General features: G+C 42.5%; 1 long non-coding RNA gene across 1 annotated transcript in view; it reads left to right on the top strand.

The window, feature by feature from the left end:
• Positions 1-23,262, top strand: part of LOC144326152 (uncharacterized) — a 24,978-nt gene extending 1,716 nt beyond the window's left edge. The window contains exons 2-4 of the long non-coding RNA XR_013391310.1: positions 10,324-10,457; positions 15,068-16,464; positions 17,428-23,262. This is a non-coding gene — a long non-coding RNA (uncharacterized LOC144326152). The remainder of the gene's footprint in view (positions 1-10,323; positions 10,458-15,067; positions 16,465-17,427) is intronic.

The following is a 23,262-nucleotide window of genomic DNA, read 5'->3' as shown; positions in this document are numbered from 1 at the left end:
ACCTGGGAAAATGTATGCTGGTCTTAAGTCAAACTCTATTTTAAAGGTTTGTCTTCATTCAAGCTGGGCTCAGCTGGCAGTAGCTCCATTCCTGAACAGAGTTTGGAATAAGGGTAATTTAGCCAGCTTAATTTAAGGTGATGTATATTCCACTGGATTCCTATTCTGAAGCTTGCTCTGAAAATAAATCAAAACATACAGCCAATTCATATGATGCGTGAACCATGCAATCGGAGGGTTGTGCCAAACATTTGCTGGTTGTCTGCTGGTATTGTTTGTATATCAGACTTTTGAGTTGTCATGAAATAATGTAAAACTATCCCCCCCCCCACATTTTTTTAAAGTGTGTGTGTGTGTGGGGGGGGGATAGTTTTACATTATTTCATGACAACTCAAAAGTCTGATATACAAACAATACCAGCAGACAACCAGCAGGTGGTAATGTACACTTAATTTTTCTTTTCTCAATGTAAACATGGTGCAGCCATTTTGTATCTTTTTTTTTAAAAAAAGAAGTGTGTTCTTCATGTTTCTGTCATCAAATTTCTACCCCAGTGCCTTTCAGCATCATAGAACAATCTTGTCATAATTCTGATTACTACATCTGTTCACAGTGGCTATAATCCAGGGCAGCAATGCTGCCAAGTCATATTGGTTTCAATGGCCCTCAAACCGGCTTACCTGTACATTGGACAGCAGCCAGGGTTGATACAACTGGGGATATTGTTAACAATGCATTCAAGGGATTTTCAAAAATGCAACAGTATCAACAGTAAACCTTATATAATCACCAGGAAGGCTGATCAAACAGCTACCCTGAACACTGCCTACTATGTACTCCTGTAGAATAGGGATTTGTCACTATTTGAGAATGTGGCATTGCACAAGACATATCTTTGCCTTACACAAACACACAAACTCAAACATAAATGCACCTTTCTCTTACCTGGAACAAATGAGATACTTTTGACTCTTACCAGAAGAGTTCTAGCATTTTATCCACCCACTCTTGACTTTGGAATATTCCCTTGAATACCTATTATTTCCTTCAGTCTCCAGACACACATGACAGCTAATGATGCAAAGTATCCAGGAAATTAAGACCCACTATTCTAAACTATGGGGTTATAAGAATGGCTTTGTTAAATGATTAGTTTAAAGTTGTTTCTTTTAATATATATATATATAAATCTGCACTTTAATGCCCTTTAAGAACAATTAGAATCAGTATTAACATTAGCCCTGGCAGAAGGAATTTCAGAATTATTTCTCATCCACATTAATGAGGCTTATTATAGAAAACCCTGAGGTATTTTATATCTCACACGGAAGAATATAATTAGACTCAAATTGATGGGCTTGTGCCTGATGCAAAATTAGTAGTTTATGGTGGATGATTCAGAACCCAGAGTATATTGTCCCGAGAAAAGCATCTCCAGAAGGTGTAACTAATCCTGCGAAATAATCTGTAACCAATCTGCCTGACGCTTCCCATTTTCTGATACACAAACCATTACGGAAGCAGCCAGGTGCATTCGTTCGTTCGTTCTTCTTCTTCTTTTTACAGCTTTTTACTCAACATGACTGAACATGTAATGATGACCTTGAGAAAAAAAGTTATCTCAATTAGAGCTTTGAGTGCTAATGGCTTGGTGGGTGGCGGAGGTGTAGCTGTTAGAGGTTAGGAAGAAGATCTGCCACACTGGCACCTCCTCTGTGCATTGGAGGACACAGAAAAGAAGGAAAAGAAGGAACATGAAACATGTTCATGAGAGTGTTTCTGATGCTGCTGGTCCAAGGACCTCACAATTGGGAGATACTCCAATTAAAGTGAGAGTGGAGATCTGTGGATAGCTACTACAGCCTCTGAAAACAATGTTGAGGAAGAGAGAGGCCTATGGTGCCCCCCCCAAGCAGAAATGATAGATAGATTGGGAAAGGGCGACGAGAGTACAGGCAAATTAACATGGCTAGGGAGAGCTCCAAGTGAAACTGAGCAGGAGTCAGACTTGATTCATGTATCTGAGAGCAAGAGGCATGGGAACCTGCAATTGGACCTAATGGAGGACTTAAACAGGGTTTCTAGCTATAATTTTACTCAGGAGGTTATTGGTCCTGCAGGTGTTGGAATCAGCTGAGTTGGAGAACCTTTGGTGCCAAAAATTCAGAAGCAGAACTTGTGAAGTCTGAGGAGGCGCATGCTTGTTTTATTCCAGCAGGACTCTTCTTTTTTCTTAAATTGCTGGTTGGGCTACAAAGGTCTGGATATATATTTGTTGAATGTTTCTGAATGTTTTACACCTAAGACTACCTTATCATTGACTCATAAGTATACCTGGACTCATTAGATTCAAATTTGATTTTATTCTTCAGCAAGAAATTGCTGAAAGGTTTTTTCATTTTTTGCTCCCATAGAAAGAGTGAAATCTGAATGTCTTTCTTTCTTTCTTTCTTTCTTTCTTTCTTTCTTTCTTTCTTTCTTTCAGTTCAGACAGGCAATGTTTATCCATGCACCATTGCTGAAAGGTTTTTTCATTTTTTGCTCCCATAGAAAGAGTGAAATCTGAATGTCTGTCTGTCTTTCTTTCTTTCTTTCTTTCTTTCTTTCTTTCTTTCTTTCTTTCTTTCTTTCGACAGGCAATGTTTATCCATGCACCGTTTAGGACAAGAGCTGACAATCTGGCTGCAGATCTGATATACAGAATTCATGACCTGAAGCCAGTACAAAGAATTAAAATGGAAACTTTAGATTCAGATCATGAATTTGGTGTATCAAAACTGATTGCTAAATTGTCAGCTCCTAATGCGGCTCTAGTATTTAATCTTCCCTGAAGCTTAATTGTGAAATTACCTTTTGGACAGTTTTGGATTCTAGTCAGGACCCAACATGTGTGTGAGAGGGAAAAATGGAATAGTTTTTAAAGTGAGAAGAAAAATGGAAGGGGGGATGGTTAGACTTGAGTAGAGAATGTCCCCCTGAAAAGAAGTGGGACAACACCTCATATTGAAATCTGCCTTATACAAAATCAGACCATTGGTCCATCAAGCTCAGCAATGTCTACACTGATTGGCAGTGGCTGTCCAAGGTTTTCAGGAAAAGGACATTCCTAGCCCTTTCTGGAGATGTCAGGGATTGCTCCTGAGACCTGTATACAATGCAGATGCTCAACCCCTAACCTACAGCCCTTTTAACTGCTAATAAACATGCAGCTTCACCACAGTCTTCAAGCCTATTATTTACTTCTAATGTTATAACTCGTTGCTGAACCTGTTCAAGCTGTTTCCGTCTAACCTTATTGACATTGATCATAGGAACTCAGGAAGCTGCCTTATACTATTGACCCACCCTGCTCTGTACTGTCTATAATAACTACAAGCAGATCTCCAGGGTTTAAGACAGGCGACATTTCCAGCCAGACCTGGAGATGCTGGGAATCGAACCTGGGAAAACACATGCTCAACCAGTGAGTGCACCACCCTTCCCAACCCCACTTTGAGCACAAATTCTAGATTTATTGCCTCCCTATTTACAACAATGTGTCCTGTTCTTACACATTCTAATCATGACAACAGAAATGCTTCCTTTGATTTCACTGAGTTCTAACCAAGAGGGGAAAGGTGCGGAAACCAAGCAATGTGTAGCTAAGCAACATATATCCTAATTTATTTATTATTACAGACAGAATCAAAAAATACAAAATGTGCTGGTGAGTGAATCTGTAGTGAGGACCAGGACTGCATGATTTGTTACTCATCTGTCTTTGAATGTCACCTGATAGGTACTTGATAACCTTTAGGACAGGGGTGGAAAATGCCTAGAAACACGGAGTGTTGGAGCCTCTTTAAGGATAGCATTCAAGATGGTTGGTGCCACTACTGAGAAGACCCTGCTTCTTGTACACATCTGCCACACATAATTTGGCAGGGGCACACAGAGCATGGCTTCCGCTGAATGGAATGCATGGGAGGACACATATGGCTGGAGGTGATCCTTTAGGTACCAAAATGCCACATTTCTTTGTTCTTATCTGCATTCCTAAATCTCTGATTTAGGAACCTTAAGTTCCCAGCTCACAGTTTTGCCTAGCAACTTGGTTAAATGCCTAAGCTCACCTATGTGGAGGGCTTGCCAGTCTCCCCAGGACCACCCCAGGACATTAGACTACATCACTTAGGTGTATAAATGCCCTATTAGATTTATCACAGGCAACTGATGACCTTGAAGCCAGGTGAATTGGCTACTCCCTCCAAGGTGTTTGCATGTCTCTGTGAGTTTCTTCAGTGACAGAATACATTGGTTATATCCCTGTTATGACTTTCCTGCTTTTGAGATCCAAGAATTCTGAAGAGCGCCCAAACTTTTTATCCTCTCCCCAACCCAGGTTGTCAAAAAGGACAGAGGAAATGCTACAAACTTAATAATTATAATTTGGATGTCTGATTGCCATAGATTTTTGCTGTTCTCTTTGGTTGTTATTTTTGTTGTTGCAACATAGACAAATTGTAATTTTACACAGCAAGCCAAACTGGGAGCAACAGCTGAGAATGGGAGGAAAGCCTCAAATTAACCAGGAAGGGTGCCTGACAACACGTAGAGATACTGCGATAGCTGGTGTGACAAGACCTGTCTATCAGCTGCATGTGGAAATGTCATATGGAGATCTTTGCTGGGACTTTGCTTAAAATGGATACAATCCCCATCCTCCCCCAGCATGCAACTGTCTATCTTTTTTCACACACGGAAAAATTCAAATGACTGTTCTTGGCAAAACACACACATGGGTGGCTACTGCCCCATGCCCTCAGATAAGGAAGGCTTTAAAGGGAGGAGCTAAATACAGAGTTGTTTTAGCTTTGTTTGTCCACTATTGCATTATGGAAGAAAATCTAACATTGACCAGCTGAAAAAGAAAAAAAAGAAAAAAAGGAACTGAACAACACAAAGAGAAACACTTTTCTTTTCCATCCTGCCCTTTACCCGTCAGCTCATACATAGATCCATCATGGCGTGGTTGGCTTTCCTTCCACAGTATTGTCTCAGGATTCCTGAAAACATGGTGAGCTTCCCCATTCATTTGGAGGAAATGGAAAGGGAAGCTGGCCACACACATGGAAATACTCAATGGATGCTTTCGGTCCATTGGGGGAAATGGGGCACTGCTCTACCAGCCTCAATAGGCCATAAGTCAGCTCCCATCTGCCTGCCTGCCTTCTCAGTTCATTCGAGGGTGGCTTTACCTGCCTCTGGTGCCTCCTAATATTGCCCTTTCCCTGCTTTCCATCCTACCATTACCAATGGGCCACCAGCCACCACATGAACCAACCATTTCCCGATCTACCATAATTTTTCATTGTTTTTCCTCAGCGCTCTCCTTATCTCTCCAGGATGTGGCGAGATATTAGCTAAGGCCATCACATGACAGCCAGCAGACAAGGGGAGGCAGATTGTGTCCTTTTCAGGAGATTGAAAAGGATTTACTCAGTTGTACATCAATGACAACAACAAAGGTATTTGCCCACCCCCTGCAAAGTCAGGCTGATAAAATGGTGAAAGCTTGTGAGGGTGTGGTGGGGGGAAGGAGCAAATTTTTGTGGGAAATGATTGTGAAACAGGGAAGAGCAATTTTGGGTTTCTCATTTTTCCAGCCTTTGAATTCAGTTCTCCACATTTCTACATCACTTTTAAAAAAAGTCCTCATGAAAATTCAACAGCTGTTTAGGGTGAATTTCTCTAAAGATACACATTTAGTATGTAATTTCATGTCACGTACATGTCTGCAAAGACATAATGCATTTTTGTATGTTATTTTCACTAGCACATGTTATTTTTATGCACGCTTTACCTGAGTATATGCACATTGCTTGACTAAAGAATTGCACTGCAAAAATGGATGGCTGTGTTTTTGAGTCATACGTTGTTTCAGAAACTGCAGATTAGGTAGATGGACCATGATGAATTAACTCCACCCCCCCACCCCATTTTCAGTTTTGTTCCCGAAAATGTTAGAAACCCTGATCATTATTAAATCAGATGTTGATTGTTTTATCCCAGGCTATTCAGACTCATGGAGTACAGTTAGTAATTGGCTCCACCCCCTGACATACCATTTTGCATCTGGCTTCACTCCTAAGACACTTTATTGCCCCTGGCTCCAGCTGGTGAAGTCAGGGGATCTATTAAGAAACAAATAAATAAATAAGATCTCAGTAGCTGGAAATCTGCCCACAGTTGCAGGAAAGGCACCTAAGTGTGCTGTTTGGACTAAATGCAGGCTATAGACCAATTGCAGATGTCACAACACTTTCCTCTCTTCGCTACTACATACTAACTTACCCACCCTGCTGGAATTAAATTGTGCAATCAATGAAGTAACATTTGCTATTGTGAGTCTAATCACACAGCCACTTAAGTCTGTGTTCTGCAGACAGAACACAGACTCGCTGTATCTGATTTGCAGTTCATGTTTAAGCTTAACAAAGACTGTGGTCTCATTCAGTCACTTCCTCCTTATACCCCCCCTCCCCTGTGGTTTTGCTCCTTGACCCTGAAACATCTCCCCTCTCTCAGCTAATCTGGCTGCCTTCATCTCCTCTTTTAGTCCTTCTTTTTCAGTCAATTGTTTTCTGAACCACCTAAGTATGCCTCTCTGGTTCTCCTCATTCCTCCTTAGTGATATCTTGTCTCAGCATCCTCCCACTTTGTTTTTTTCCAGTTCCTTCAAACAATAGTTCCCATCAGTCCAAGGCAGCATGACCAGTAGTCAGGGATGATAAGAGCTGTAATCCAACAACATCTGGATGACAGCAAGATGACACAAGTACTTACTGTCCTTGGTACTCATTGCCAGTCCTTGTCCCATCTCCTAATATTGGTATGATTCATCTAATGCAGTTTATGAAGGCTTGTGAAGTATATGATGCCATTTGTGCTGTACTGAAGCACATCAAGGTTATGGGTTGGTTGAAGGATGTTTTTTTCTTTAATGACACTAAAGAGAAGGCCAGTGTGGGGTGATGATTAGAGTGCTGGACTAGGACCTGCAACACCAGGGTTCAGATTCCCACTCAGCCATGAAGCTCGCTGAATGACTCTCAGCCTAATCCACCTCACAGGGCTCTTGTGAGAATAAACTTAGGAGAATCATGCACGCCACCTTGAAATTATTGGAGGAAATTGGAGATATATATATACAACATTAAATAAATACATAATTAACATAAAATAAAATAGTACGTTGGAAGCTGCCTTGTATCAGCTGGTCAGATTGTTTGCCAACCCAGCCTGACAGCCTTGTCAGAAGTCTTCCCCATCACATGTGACCTGTTCGTTTTAACATACAATGCTGTCGATTGATTGCAAAGGATGGAAAACCTTTAGGAGTCTGTAAACATTGTGAGACCAGCACGAGCATGAAACCCATAGACTTGGTGGTGAAAATAGCATCACATTCTGACCAGAAGAGCTAGCCTGACAGTGCCAACTAGGGAGAAGGATTATAGCTCAGTTGACAACACTGAGCTATAGATCAATAATCTAATGGAGTATAAGGCATCTTCAGAAGGATCTTCAGGAATGTTGTGGGAACAATTACTAGGATTTTTATTTTTCAGGACACACATGTACACACAAACATTTTTTGCAAGAGCGATCATGAATTTAGTGTTTTTCTCATGCATATAGATTCGTATTTTGATTCCAGTTTCGACCATATAGAAACCACTGCAAGACTGATATGCAAAGGAAAGGGATTAAATTGGGGCTATCAGAAACATGTAAATGCCACTGATAGGATGTTGCTTTTTTACATGCATGGGCTTGCTAAAAAATAACCTCAGAGAGAGGAAGCTAAACAAAAAGTCATTGTATGCATACACCCCAGTCTTGAACTCTGTGTGTACTAAGTTTAGCACATGCATCCATGCATGTGTTGTTTCCCCTGTTCGCTTCAGTGGAGAACACAGCTATGTGCATACATCCCTAGGCACACAGAGAGCTGCCCCTTTCATTATTAAAAAAACACAATACCAGGATTACACTGGGAATTCTGCATTGAAGCAAACACACAAAGATATGCATTGCCATTGAACAAACAGATGTTTCTGCTTTCTGCCTGGTTCTTTAAGTGAGTTGTCTGATTGGCAAGAATGATATATGCCTTGAAATCTTCCAAAGAGTAGAAACAAATTAATCACATTTATGCCTTGCAGTTGTTCTAACAATGATGAATGACAAGATTACTTGAGGAGTGTTGCTGAATCATACAATAAAATGTTTACTATTAACTCTCAGTCTTAGGCACAGATCTGCTGACCTTCAGTATGTTCCTGACAGGCTCAGTTATCAAACTCCCGCATTCTGGCACATAGTGTACAACTCAGATACCACACAACTCTTAATGTGCAATGCTGATAATTGTGGCTGTCAATGATAGTGTCTTTGTTTCCTTCCTTCCTTCCTTCCTTCCTTCCTTCCTTCCTTCCTTCCTTCCTTCCTTCCTTCCTTCCTTCTTTCTTTCTTTCTTTCTTTCTTTCTTTCTTTCTTTCTTTCTTTCTTTCTTTCAAATTGCCCATCACAGGAAGAAAGAGGGGTGTTGGATATCCTGAAGATCATTAGCCCATTTTTTTCCATGACAGAAATGCATCAGTTTCTATTAAAAAACAACAACTTCCGTCTTCATAAAAGGCATGCACATGTTATACAGTGTTGTTTTGCATCTACATATACCTATAAGAGGCAAAGAAGCTGTCTGTCACTTGACCCCTGTGCCACCTTTCTCACTAAGTTGTCCTCTGAGCTGCAGTGATGGCACAGAATGTCCAGAGGCATTTTCACTGCTTACTGCAGAAGGTGTGAGCAGTAGAATATTGACACAGTGTAGTTTCCACGGCCATTGCAGGAATCCTGAGACTGGGGAGGGAGGGCACTGTTTCAACAGTGCTGCGATTCTAATTTTGCACCCAAGGAGGACAGAGGTGGTGAAATTTCTGCCTTTTATGGGCGCTCGCAGAGACATCTGCACTGAGAAATGATGCATAGTTGGCATAAAGGGAATGAGTAAGAAAATGAACATTGAGGGCTAGAAACTGGAGGACTGCAATGTGGATTGTTGTGTGTGTGTGTTTTAATGCAATCAGCTGATTTTTACATGAATGTCAGGACCCCTTGAGCCAATGCCTGCAAAAGTGAATGGGCCCTGACATCCCAGGACTGGGTAAACCTGCAGACTTCTAGACATTGTTGGACTAGAACTCTGACCATTGGCTCTGCTGGCTGAGGTGGATGGGAGTAGAACTTAAACATCTGGAGAATCACAGGTTCCTCACCACCTGCCATGGACTGTCACAATCACATGACACATCGTGAATGGTTTATCCACAATATCTCATGTTATGGTTGGATGGCATGTAGGAGGTGAACATTGTCTTAAAACAAACACATTGAAAATTGCTTTGTTTTTACATTTCTGCTTCTGGTCGAGGGAGATAATTTGACCTGCTTTGGTACCACTTTGCATTTCTATAAAACAGAGATGGGGAACCTGTCCCCCCCCCACCTCCCAGTTGATGGGCTGCAACACCCCTCACCCCCAGCCAGCACAACCAATGGTCAGGGATTATGGAATCTGGAATCCAACAACCTCTGAAAAGCCCAAAGGTTCTACATCCATACTCTACCCTCCTACATGTTTTCAGGCAGAGAAGTCTATTGTGGCTGCAAAGGCAACCATTTAAATTGACCATAATTACAGGAATCATAGGCATGCAGGCACAACACACCAGTTTAATCAGTCTACTTTTTGCAAGGCCACTATACCAAAGTATGAATAGGAGGGTTTGCACATAGATGTCTGGATTATGTGAACCATCTCCGAATTTATATTAATTTCCAAGTTAAAGACAAACTAGGTAAAAATGACTATGCTAAAATTACAGTCTTTTGAGTACAACTGTGGTAAATACTACTTTGGTAAGAATACTGAAATTACTGTATTTATCTTAGAAGTCATCCATTACAGTAATTTACAGTGGTGTAACAATAAACTTTCTTATTACTTAATACCAGAGTGGTAACAACTAAATTTACAGCTGCATATAAAAATCACACAGTTTCAAAGATCATTCTGTAGACAACATTTGACTCAGAGTAATGTATTATGTAGCTCATGCTTTTCAGTCACTGGAATATTTGCTAAGAAAAAGAGAAACATGTTCCACTCCTGCATTTTCCCATGATAAAGTCTTTAAGCTTATTTATAAATGACAGGGTGAATAAAATCCTGAGTGCTGTAGATATAGCAGCTGTGTACACATTCTTTATTGTAGGGGTGAAGCTGTTGGACTCCAGCTCCCATCAGTCACATCTAGCATGACCAATGGTCAGAGATAATGGACACTGGAATCCTGCAACATCTGGAGAAGACTCCCAATCTCTGTTCTGTTGCTTCTGGGTTAAGCAGGTATCATAGGGGGAGTTTGTATGGTTGCTTGAAGTGCTTGTTTTCCATTTGGATGGATTTTTCACACGATCCTCCCACAAAACCATCAGGTTTATGGTCTGCCAATCACACAAGTAAGACCTAATGAGTCTTATTTCCCTGAGTGGCTATTGGGGAAAGGCCCATTGCCATGGTGAAATTCCAGGTTTGAGATATGTGATCCATGAGATGTTGCATTGTTGCCAACCAAGATTTCCAGTGATTTGGGAGTAAGCCCAATTGAATTTAGTAGGACTTACCGTAGTTTCGAGGTTACCAGCATGAGATTGACCAAACTGCGGGAGGTAGTGGAGGACAGGAGTGCCTGGCGTGCTCTGGTCCATGGGGTCACGAAGAGTCGGACACGACTAATCGACTAAACAACAACAAAACTGTAGTTCTAAGTAACCATGGCTAGGTTTTCACAGACTAGACTAATTTTAAATCAGTGGACTTACGTAAGTAATTATTAAGTCCATTAATGTTAATGGGACCAGTCTGAGTATGACCTGGTGGTAGTTCCATTTTCATTTAGGGTCTAGGCTAAGTGTGACTTTTTGCATGAGCTTTTAATTAACGACAATGGCTTTTATGTACTTTTATGGTTTATTATGTGCTGCTGCTTTATTATTGTTTCAGTCTGTCCTCTTGCTGCTTACTGGCAATTATTTTTCTCAACTTATTGTAAGCCACCTTGCACCCATGTTTATATAAATGTAGAGTAAGGACAGAAACACTCTCCATCCACCTGTCACTTTAAGCTAACTAAATAGAAATTCTTGTTGCCTTTACTTGCATTCTCTTCACATTTTGCATCAGTTGAACCATCAACATTCATTTACAATGTATTTTGCTTTGGGTGATATTTGGTAGTGACTCAAGCCACTCACACATATATAGATTTCTATTGCTTTAATAGATCTGGTACCTGAAACATTATCTAGTTCTCCCTATCAAGTGTAGCAAAAATTCATGCTATGCTACAGTTTTGGTGAACTTTGATTTTCAGTGCAAATAATTTCTTCCTCTGTGTGTGTGTGTGTGTGTGGGAGGAGGGCGTAAGAAAGGACCTGTCAAAAATCCTTATTTGCACTCTTTTCTGTAGTTAGTTCACCCACCATTAGATTCCATAATTTAATGCTGCTTCAGTGAGGTTTTTCCCCCTTCAAAAGACTCCTTAGGCATTCACTTTATAAACTTGATGACGTCACAGGCACTGTCACGGAGCCAATCAGATTTGGCTCCATGACAACATGGCTGAAATCAAACACAGCTCTACCATTGCTTTCACCAAGGCAGAGAGGGAAGAGAAGCTGCATCACTCAAGCAACTGGGTCACTGCTTCTTGTTTTGCCAGGCTCATTGTCAGCTTCATTGCCCACTACGATTGTGCAGCAAGTCTTTCACCTCAATCTAGCTGTATAAAAGCGTAGTGTGACCAGTTGGGATGTGCATCATTAAGGACCATTGATCTCTTTTTCTTAGGCCATTAGTGGCTAGGTGGGCAAAACCACAGTAATAGAGCCCTTTTGCAGGTGCTCATCTTTAGTGAGGCGAGGAAAGATTTGTCATTTTTATTCTCGTTGTTAGATGAACACCTTAGAGAATATTTGTTGTGTTTCATGTTTTTTTCTATGCGATTGGTTTTAAATGGTTTAAATGAATGACAAGCTGTTTGGTACTTTATATATTTGTAAGTCACTTTGAAACATTTTTTTTGTAGGAAGCAATGAAGAAATGTCTATATTATTGTAAACAATAATTTATTAACCACTTCTTACATGAGACTCAAGGTGATTCACAAACATACCATAAAAATAGTTTGAGGGATAGCACAACCACTGCCCTACCATCAACTCAGAACTTTTGGCCCTTCAGATGTTGTTGAATTACAATACATGACCACGTTTGCTGCGGTTGATGGGAGTTGTAGTTCACCAGCATCTGAAGGACCAAACATTCTCCACACCTGTGATATAGTAACTCATATGTGTAGCTTATAGAAGTGCCTCCCAAATCATTACATGTCCTAGATCTCACACCTCAGAGGAAACAGGCCTCTCCAAAACCTGGGTTGACAATATACAGTACTGAGCTTTCTGAAAGACTTGCATGCCTGCATCTGCCAACACTGCGTCATCTTGTTCACTTCAAAGGTGACAAAAACAGTAAATGTGATAATGGTATTTTACAACTGAAAGATTTATGATAAAGCTAACAGAGCACACCCGGTAAAAAAAAAAAATTCCTCAGGAGACTATCTGATGAACACACATTTTATCTGCATTGAATGAAAAATGGAACACATCCTTTAGGAGTGAGCATTGATTTCTGAAACAGCTGTCATTAACGGATTCATTAAGAATGCATGCTTCTTAATTACAGCTGACTCAAATGCATAGCGGCTTTTCTTGATGGCAAAAATCAATCAATCAAAACAAATGAACAATATCAGACTTGGAAATCAGATAGACAGCTTTCCCTCATTGATGCTTCTTTGGTTCCTTAGATAATCTGTAGATGGGACAAAGAGGAACTGATTTAGCAGTGATGCCACATGCATGTAACCTTTACAGTTGACACAAGAGAGGGTCTCCCCCCCCCCCCCCTTACAGGGGATTTTCTCCCAATGCAAACAGCAGCTTCAGAAGAGGCATTTTCATCAGAACTCAAGCAGAAGAGAAAGAGGTTAAGCTTCCCCTCCCCATTAACTGCAGTCCTGTTAATTATACAGTGGTGCCTCGCAAGACGAAATTAATTCGTTCCGCAAGTTTTTTCTTCTTGCGAGTTTTTCGTCTTGCGCAGCACGGTTTCCCATAGGAATGCATTGAAAATCAATCAATGCGTTCCTATGGAGACCGTCTGGGGACAGAGGGGAAGCGCTGCGCGCCTTCCCCTCTGTCCCCGGACCTGTTTTAAAGCAAGGGGCGGCGGGGAGAAGATTGCTTCTCCCCGTTGCCTGCCCCACAATCTCTGAGGACTGTCCCCGGACCTGTTTTAAAGCAAGGGAAGGGGCAGCGGGGAGAATCACTTCTCTCCGTTGCCGCCCCTTGGTTCAAAAGGGGTCCGGGGAGAGAGGGGAAGGCGCACGCGATCTTCTCCCCACCGCCCCTTGCTTCAAAAGAGGTCCGGGGACAGCGGGGAAGACGCGCTGCGCTTCCCCGCTATCCCCGGAGCTTGCGGGGCAAGCTTCGTTTTGCGAAGCAAGCCCATAGGGAAATGAGTCTTGCGAAGCGGCTAAGAAAATGAAAAACTCCTTCGTCTAGCGAGTTTTTCGTCTTCCGAGGCGTTCATCTTGCGGGGTACCACTGTAACACAATCTGAATGCCGAAGAGCCCAACAGGTATTAATCACTATCATCATCAATGGAACTCACCATGAGCACCAATCCCACCATACCTCTGTCATTTTCTGTCTTAGTCCAGTCTTTCAGATCATTGTATAGTGGTACCTCGGGTTAAGAACTTAATTTGTTCTGGAGGTCTGTTCTTAACCTGAAATTGTTCTTAACCTGAGGTACCACTTTAGCTAGTGGGGCCTCTTGCTGCCGCCGTGCCACCGCCGCATGATTTGTGTTCTCATCCTGAAGCAAAGTTCTTAACCCGAGGTACTATTTCTGGGTTAGCGGAGTCTGTAACCTGAAGCGTCTGTAACCTGAAGCGTCTGTAACCCGAGGTACCACTGTACTATCTCAGCCCTAGGTCCAGAGCAGCAGGGGTAAATTCTCAAAGCAACATTGCATGTTATGCTTAAGCAGGGAAACACTCGCATTTGTGCATCATTGTAGCTTTAGAAGAGAATAGATTATCAAAATCAATTGTCAGCTGGCATATTGCAAAATCTTGCAGCAAGTCAAGATGAATTATAAGAACCAGCTGGGTTCACAGATCCATTTCTTTCAGAAACAAATGAAAAATGTGCTTACAGCTTCAGATTTATTTATTTTTAAGCAACATATATTGTCAGGGTCTAAAAACCCCACAGTGTACTCCAGGCCTGAAGACATTAAAACACCCCTCGAAATGTTAAAAGATAATTCAGGAGATTTAATATGTTGATCTTATTCTTTGGGAGGGAGGCACTATATATGCTCTCATGGAACCCAGTGATAAATTTAAGAGAGGAGAAAAGGCTCACAAATGGGGGAAAATGAGACCATCATGGACAAAGTAAGCAATGGGATAAATTAGGATTAGCAACCATACACACAATAAAGAAGACAAAGAACTAAACAGGAACTGTTGGTACAGTGGTACCTCGGGTTACATACGCTTCAGGTTACATACACTTCAGGTTACATACGCTTCAGGTTACCGACTCCGCTAACCCAGAAATAGTACCTCGGGTTAAGAACTTTGCTTCAGGATGAGAACAGAAATCGTGCTCTGGTGGCAGCGGGAGGCCCCATTCGCTAAAGTGCTGCTTCAGGTTAAGAACAGTTTCAGGTTAAGAACGGACCTCCGAAACGAATTAAGTTCTTAACCCGAGGTACCACTGTATTCATATTCTAGATATGTGTTGTTCAGTGGCTTCTACTGTATAGCATTTTTCTTGGATAACATACTTTGTGATACTTCCCCTTCCATTATCAGGGGTCTGTTGAATTTGAAATCAGTGGTGCCACTATTCAAGGACTTTGGGGCAGATGACCAAGACCCTAATCAGTGGAAGTAGCAGGTTGACTCCTGAACATATGAGGGCTGACTTGCCACATTTTGAAATCTGTATACATTGCCTAAAGAACATGAGAAGAGCCTGCTGGATCAGGCCAAGGATTCCTCTAGTCCAGCATCCTGTTCTCACAGAGGCTGGCCAAATGTGCGCAGGAAACCTTCGAGCAGGACCCAAACACAAGACCATCCTCCCCACTCCATGGTTTCCAGCATCGATTATCCAGAAGCATTACTGCCTCTGACTATGGAGCCAGAGCACAGCTATCATGGCTAGTAGACCAGGGGTCAGCAAACTTTTTATGCGGGGAGCCACTTCACTGTCCCTCAGAACTTGTGGTGGGCCGGACCGCGTGTGCCCATATGCCTTCCCTCCCTCCATCCCTCCTTCCTTCGGAGACAGAGTGGCTGAGATACCTCCACTCACCTTCCTGCTGGGAAGGGACCCTACCCTGGGTTGTCCATGATCATGCTGCTAATGTGCCACCGCCGAGCAGCACAGAAGAGTCCTCCTCCTACCTCCTCGCAGGCTTTCTGCTCCTACTTCTTCCCACCCCTTCACTTGTCCTCCTCCCTTCTCGGAGCTAGACATGAACAAGGCGCCCTGCCCTGCGCCTCATCCCAGTTGGAGCAGTGAGTCTCGGGAAGGGTAGCCATTGGCCGCCGGCTCGTGTTAAACCTGCCAATGGAGGGGAGGCCTGAGGTTGCCAAGGCTTCGGATTGGCCAGCATCATGGAAGTCTGAGCAACCTCATAGCATGCTGGGAGATGTAGTCCAGGGGGAAGATCACAAAAAAATGGCGCCCCCCAAAAACTTGGAAAAAAACACATGGTGATTGCGCCAATTCAGAAGCGTTTGCGGGCAGAATCCAGAGGGGAATTGGGCTGGATCCAGCCCGTGGGCCGTAGTTTGCCAACCCCTGTAGTAGACACTGATAGTTCTCTCCTCCGTGAATCTGTCCAATCCTCTTTTAAGCCATCCAGCTTGGTGGCCATCATTGCCTCATGGAGAGTGAGTCCCATAGTTTGTGTTCAACATCAATTATTTATTTAGAATGTTTATATCCTGCTTCGTAACCCTAAGAGGTGCTCAAAGCAACGGACAAAAATTTCCTGCAATAAATACAAGAGCAAAGAAATGCCCCTATACTGACAGGGTTATTCATGCTGCATGCCCTGCCTTCCCAGTTGGCCTTCCATTTTGTTGTTATTTAGGTATAGAAGGAGGACTCATTCCACCCATAATGGAGGTCAGTCTTTCTGCCAGGACAAAGCTTCCACTATAGTCCTCTGAAGGAAAGCACAAGGGCTGATCAGCATGTAAGTCGCCCAACCCATAATACCAAACTTCTTGTATTTAGAAAAGCAACCAGTTGTTCACTTACCACAAACCAATTCTACGTTGCCACAGCATTTCTTCAGCTACAAAAAAATAGTATCCCTTTTCTCCCAGTATGAAATTAAAATGATATAGAATCCCAGAGACACTAAAACAAAATCTACCCATAGATGGCGGTGTTGCCACAGGAAAGGCACCCTCAAGTGAGATTAAGTGCCATCGCTTAAAAACATTTATGATTAACAATGAATTAATAAAGCCAATTATTACAATGGAAATTTTTTAAATGGCATACAGTGCTCAGATTAGATCAGCTGCCAGCACTTTTTAAAAATGTGTTTCAGTCAATTTAATCATCTCAATGGCCACCCTTATGATGCTAATATCATATGGGATGTAAGATTTCAGACGAATAAACTTCTTTCCCCTCCAAAAAGAGAGACCTTCTTGGGCTCAGATGCAGTTCTTGAAAATAAAAATAAAATCTTATATTTCTGCAGCAGGCAGATTTTTCCACTGAGGTAAATCTGATCTTACTTCAGCAAATGCAGAAGAGATCGATAGCTAGAGCAGCAGCAACAGAAGTTCTAAATAATGGGAAGGTTTGTAGCTGAGGAGATTGAGTGGACTGAATTCTAAACTACCGGCTTTTTTGACACTGTCTGTCCCTGTGTGGAAGCTTCTAGAATATTCACTGTTATCTTGTTAGCTGGTGGTGTGCAGCAATTACTTAAGATATTGAAAGTTGAAGGCACTTACGATAGTTTAGTTAAATTATTATATTCTGTTTCCAGAGACACAAGCCACGACACAATATATTTTAAACTATGCATTGCTGCTGTTTTTGTTTATACAGAAATTTAAAACATCTGGGAGGTTTTGTTTTATTTTTTTAAAAAACCCCTAACCCATATGGACAACCCAAACTGTTTTTACTGCCAAAGGGAGAAGACAAGATGGTACCCACAGATTCAAGCTGGTGAAGTGGCAGCATTCTTCATCATGCCCAAGGACAGAAGGACAGCATGATTAGGAGATTCAAGGAGAACAGTGGTGACTGGAGCCCATTGGGACTAGCGGAATAGAAGACAGGGGGCCTGACAGTATTAGACAGTCTCAAGTGCACCAGGCAGTACAAACTGGAAGTAGTGTTGTCCCAAGTCATGTTGCTGTTTGACTGACATGCTGCAAGTGGTGCCCCCACCTCTCTGAGTCAAGGTTCAAACATTTGTTGACCACCATGTCCAATCCTACAAGCACCTTGCCCTCCCACAGGCAATAATCCCCCCTCCCCATAATACATTAGATGAATTTGTTGACTTATCATGCTGGTCATCTTCATCTGATAGAGGCAGCCTTACTCTCCCTAATGATGGAGATGGGAGAGGAATTAAATTAACTTTGCTTTTAAACGTGATCTTATCTAATCCACACTTTCCAGAATAATGGACAATCTGAAAAACAGGTATCCTTCATTACAGGTTTTTCCCTATCCTTAACCAGCAAAGTTATTTATTTATTTACAGACAAAACCAGCTTTCCTTTGCTTTCCTTCAAGGTTAGCGCCGGGTGGGGTGGGGAGAAGGCAACCCCCCCTTACTTCCCCTTAGTGCCAGACATAATCTGATTTTTGTCTTGGAATTGGGAGAAAATGATGAAAACTTCTTAAAATGGTAATAGCAGCTTAAAGGAGAAAATAATATGTAATAATAGGGTTGAGAAAAGAAGAACACAGCTGGAGCGTAAGCGCTTTAGAAATATAATCTATAGACTCACGTAGCATAAGCAGATCTTAATTAAAATAGTGGCCATTGTAAAGGCTTTCCTCCACCACACACACACACAAACACACAATACAACACCTGCTGAAGAATGCATATTTGATGCTTCTGAGTTTTTATGCAACGATGCAAGCCTTTTCTTAAGGACAGGGCTTTTTTTTTTTTAATTCTCAAAGTCTATTTTAGTAATGGGGTTCTCAAAGTTTGTCTTAACTAAGCCTTCTACAGTTCACACTGGCCAGAGCTTTTCCAATGGATACTGAGAATAGATTTGCATGTACTTAGGATATAAATTACCTCCCCCAGCTACCTGAATTTTAAAAATAAAAGGAAGAAGTCTGAACGTTGCAGTTTCCCATTTCACAGAACACAAGCTTCCTCCCTCCAGAGAATAATGGATGAAATGGCCCTCATAATTTGACCATCGATGAATTTTGGAAACAACTGTTGATCCAGTTGTTGAATCTTATTTTAAGTTTGTTGCGGGAAGCCATGCATTTGCCCCTTCCCCTTTGCTGCCTTTGGTAGGGTAGGGACAGGTTGGACAAAATATGGGACAAGTCAAGGGAGGAACTGGGGGGCTGAAATTAACTTCCTTGGTGCAGAAATGACATCAAAGCAATCCATTACAAAGGCACACAGGGTTTACACTGGTATATTTAACGAAAATGACAGTGAAAGCACTAAGACCCACCCAACTTTGCCCATGCAAACTCCATCTCTCTCACTCTCTGACTCTAAGTCTCTGTCTCCAACCCACTCACCTCTATTTGCCCCACTCTCCACCAGGACTGTGCAAACCCCTTCTCTCACTCTCCAGTTCTGACCCCCCTGCCCCCCTGCCAGCGCAAAACCCGAGACTCTACTCTAGAAGACCCGTACACTGCAAATCCCCCCTCTTGCATTATGCAACCCATCACCTGCCCAAAGAAAAACTCTCTTTCTCAAACTCCTCCTTCCGGCACCGCCCCATCCTCTGCCTGCGCCCCGCGATAACTCTCACTCTTTCTGAAGTTAGCTGAGCCAAGACTGATGTAAGTCTCCGAAAAGGGGGCTTGCATGGGCAGGAACAGAGAGGGTTGACTTAGGTTGCATATTAAGCTCAGGTTATGAGAGCCAGTGTGGTGTAGCGGTTAAGAGCGGCAGACTCGTAATCTGGTGAACCGAGTTCGCTTCCCCACTCCTCCACATGCAGCTGCTGGGTGACCTTGGGCTAGTCACACTTCTTTGAGGTGAGCGGGGCTGAGAGACTTAACAAAGTGTTTGTTGTGGGGGAGGAAGGGAAAGGAGAATGTTAGCCACTTTGAGACTCCTTTGGGTAGTAATAAAGCAGGATATCAAATCCAAACTCTTCTTATGTAACCTGGAAACCCAGCACAGAATACCATTTTCTAAGATGTTTTCTCTCTGCAAAATTTAGGGCTTATCTAGACTTCCATCTGTGCCACAATTTGTAGGCACATGTCCGACCAGGTTTTCTTTTGTGTGGGGGAGGTCCTGTTACCACATAATCGGAACAAATGGCAATAGGGCTTTCCACAGATCACTGCTCATTCTGATTCAGTGGTAAACAGCGAGTTTTCCCTGGGAAAGTGGCAGGTCAAAAATGAAACAGAATGCAAAAACACTCAGACCAGTGTTTGCAAATCATGGACCCCTGCCTACAAGTCACAGGGCAGATATAATAATTTGTAACAATAGTTTTATTATTTATACCCTGCTCATGTGCCTGGGTTTCCCTCGCCACTCTGGGTGGTTTCCAGCACATATCAAAACATAACAAAATGTCAAACATTTAAAACTTCCTGATACAGGATGAGCCCTTAGACAAAGCAGCAGCAGCAGCAGCAGCCCTACTGCTGAACCACTTTTGGATCTGGTGTAATTTTACACCAGCTTGAACCTGCACTTGTTTGTTCTACACCAGCTCTTTGTCTGCAGGATTGCTCCCTTTTTCACTTCAGTGTTACGCTGCTCATACAAGCAGCTCAAGTCAACATGCTTGTTGAGGTGGATTGCTGTGGTTACTGAAACACGTTGGGTCAGTTTTAATTTCCCTAGAAATATTCTGCACCAGAGGTAGCCATTGCAGTGTCCTCCATATGTTATTAGACTACAGCTCCAGTCACTCCTAACTATAAGCCATGCACAAGGCTACCCCTGCTCTGAACAGAAGGAGGTGTAAACATTTGAATCGAGTGCAGCATCAGAAAGTGTGTTTGTCCAAGTGTTCAGTGATTTACAGGTCACCTCTTGACAAATAAGTCTTCAGCATGAAATTCAGGGCTCGACAACACTTCCTTTTGTGCTGCACTTTCTAGGCACAGGTATGGGATTTCCAGGTTCGTGTCTGAGCGGTTTTTGTTTTGCCTGGGAAAACCCACATTCTATCACTGAATTGGAGCAAATGGTAAGCCATGAAAAACATGATTGCTGTTTGTTCTGATTTCCCAGGGAAAACAGCAGAATGAAAAACAACAACACAAACACCACCCAGACACAGACCTGGAAATTCCAGACCTGCGCCTAGAAACATGGCACAAAAGGATGAGCCCACAATCACTATTGTTGGAATTCATTCCCTATTGTTCTGTGGAACGATGGTCTCAGAAATGAAAGGTAAAGTAGGATCACTTGGTTACAATTGCTGGCCAGAGAATGAAAGACAAATAGAAGGTTACCCCTCTCACTCTCAGCAATTCTCAGCGTGAGAAAGATCAGCATGGTCTCAACTATTGGCCATTCTTCCTCCCAGCCTGGAAGTAAACACAGCTGGCCATCTCAATTGACAACATGGCTCGGTGTTCCTGTAATTACCAAAGGAACTGTCTGCAGACATATTGTAAAACAGTCATCTCAATCCAGCTGGTTTAGGATGTGACCGTGGAATTTAGCACAACAGCAACCTCTACACTTATGAAACAATAACAAACAGAAAAACCCTTGGAGGGCTATCAGTGCAACAACGAATAATATCAAACAGGCAATAGTTACAATTATTTATTGGTTATTTATATCCCAAATTTCTTCACAGGAGCTCAAGATTCATGGAGAATAAGGCTATCAACAGCTACCAGTCATGATGGCTGTGTTCTACTTCCGCTATTGAATAGCAGTTGCTTGGAACCACATGTGGGGAGGGTGCCATTGCACTCAGGACTTTTTTCCGGGCTTGTTATGGACATACTGGCTGCCCCCTGTGAGAACAGCGTGTTGGACTAGATGGGCCATTGACATGATCCAGCAAGGCTCTTCTTATATTCTTGAGGTGTCATACATGGTACTCTACTCCTTCAGTTTATCCACACAGCTATCTATCCTACATGGTGGGTTAGGCTGAGAGATCGCTATTGTATGGTCACCCCAGTGAGCTTCATGGCTGAGAGGAGATTTGAACCTAGTCTCCATAGCTGTCAACTTTTCCCTTTTCTTGCGAGGAGTCCTATTCAGAATAAGGGAATTTCCCTTTAAAAAGGGGAAACTATGCTGGTCTCCATGGTCTGGCTTCATGCAGGAAACCTTCCTCTGCTGGTAGAACACCCCCTGAAAGTTAACTGTGCAGATATCTCAGCTGCACGATCGTTTCTCAATTATTTTGCGTAGGAGTTGCAGCATGTAAGGGACACAGAGCTAAACTACTTAACTTTATTGCTACAAATAGCCAATCCAAATGTGCATGATTAGTCTGCTTCTGCTAACTCTCGGAATTCCTGTTTGATTCCCTCCATCCATAATAGTCAGGTAAACGTCTGCCAAATTAAATGTAACTGCCAGTTCTTTATGATGTGGGAAAAATCAAAGCAAATAAGCCAGTCTCTGCTTTCTTTTATCAGTTTGTCAATAATTACATTCCATGCTTAGCCATTTAATCACTCATCGCCTAGTCTGAAAAGGAAGAGGGATATTTAGAATTTTCTTTCCACCCCCCCTCCCAGTACTTTGTCTTATTTATCATCTGGATAAAATACCCCTGAGCTGAAGTGAATGTGTGGTGTGAATAAATGCCAGGAAATAGACCTTTTAAAAGACCTTTTAAAAGAACTATACTGGCAAAGCATGGTGTGGTGTTTAAAATCATTTTACTGGGGGAGGAGGAGGAACATGAGCACTTTCTGGAAGTTCTAATTGAGAGGGGCTACAACAGGGGTGGGAACTTCAAGTCCAGGGGCCAAATGTGGCCCTCCAGTTCACTCTACTTGGCCCCTGGAATTCTCAAGAGGCCATGGTAAAATTCACATTTATTGCTCCTTTGCTCCTTATTACTTTTGGTCACGCTCACTGCTGGCATGTGGCCCTCAGATGGGGAGCCACCACAGAAAAGGCCTGTTCTCATGTTGCCACCCTCCAAAGTTCTTGGGGATGGGGGCATAAGAGATATTACAATAACTGCATAGCATTAATTAAGTCTGGCCAATAACAAGGCCAGTCCAAGACATTTCAGCACCTGAGGTGGACCCCCAAAATTGCACCCCCACTAGGGAAGAAGGAGTCAGGGAAGATCTACATCAAGAACAAGGGGAGAAGATTGACATTGGGATCTGCTGTCCTGGTGGATCCTGCTGCTTGAGGTGGTCACCTCACTTGGGCTCATAGGTGAGCCAACCCTGGCCAATAATTCATCCATGATGTTCTTTATTTCTCACCACCACCACTGTTGGCATCTAATATGGAAAATCAGGGCATAAGGCAAGTCCCATTAGCCATTATAGTGGGGAAGGGGAAGAGACATGGTGCCCATTTTGAAAGAGGGACATATATTTACTGTAATGCCTAGTTTGAGCTTCATTCGAGGGTGTGGGAGAAACCCAGATTATGTCTTTTGCAAGGTTGCTGAATTCCCCTAGAAAGGAGTATATCTTCTTGTTGTTGAATCTGCAATGTTGTAGAATGGCAGTTCATGCTCTTTGGGAATGCTGGGTTGGAAGGCAAGGAGCCCAATAGAAGGAGGAGCCAGAGGTCCAAAACAGCAGGTAGAACCCACTCATTATAGTGTTGTCC

This window comes from Podarcis muralis, chromosome Z (assembly GCF_964188315.1).
Source record: "Podarcis muralis chromosome Z, rPodMur119.hap1.1, whole genome shotgun sequence".
In the NCBI taxonomy this organism is placed as follows: domain Eukaryota; kingdom Metazoa; phylum Chordata; class Lepidosauria; order Squamata; family Lacertidae; genus Podarcis; species Podarcis muralis.
This window is presented reverse-complemented; position numbering and strand designations above follow the sequence as displayed.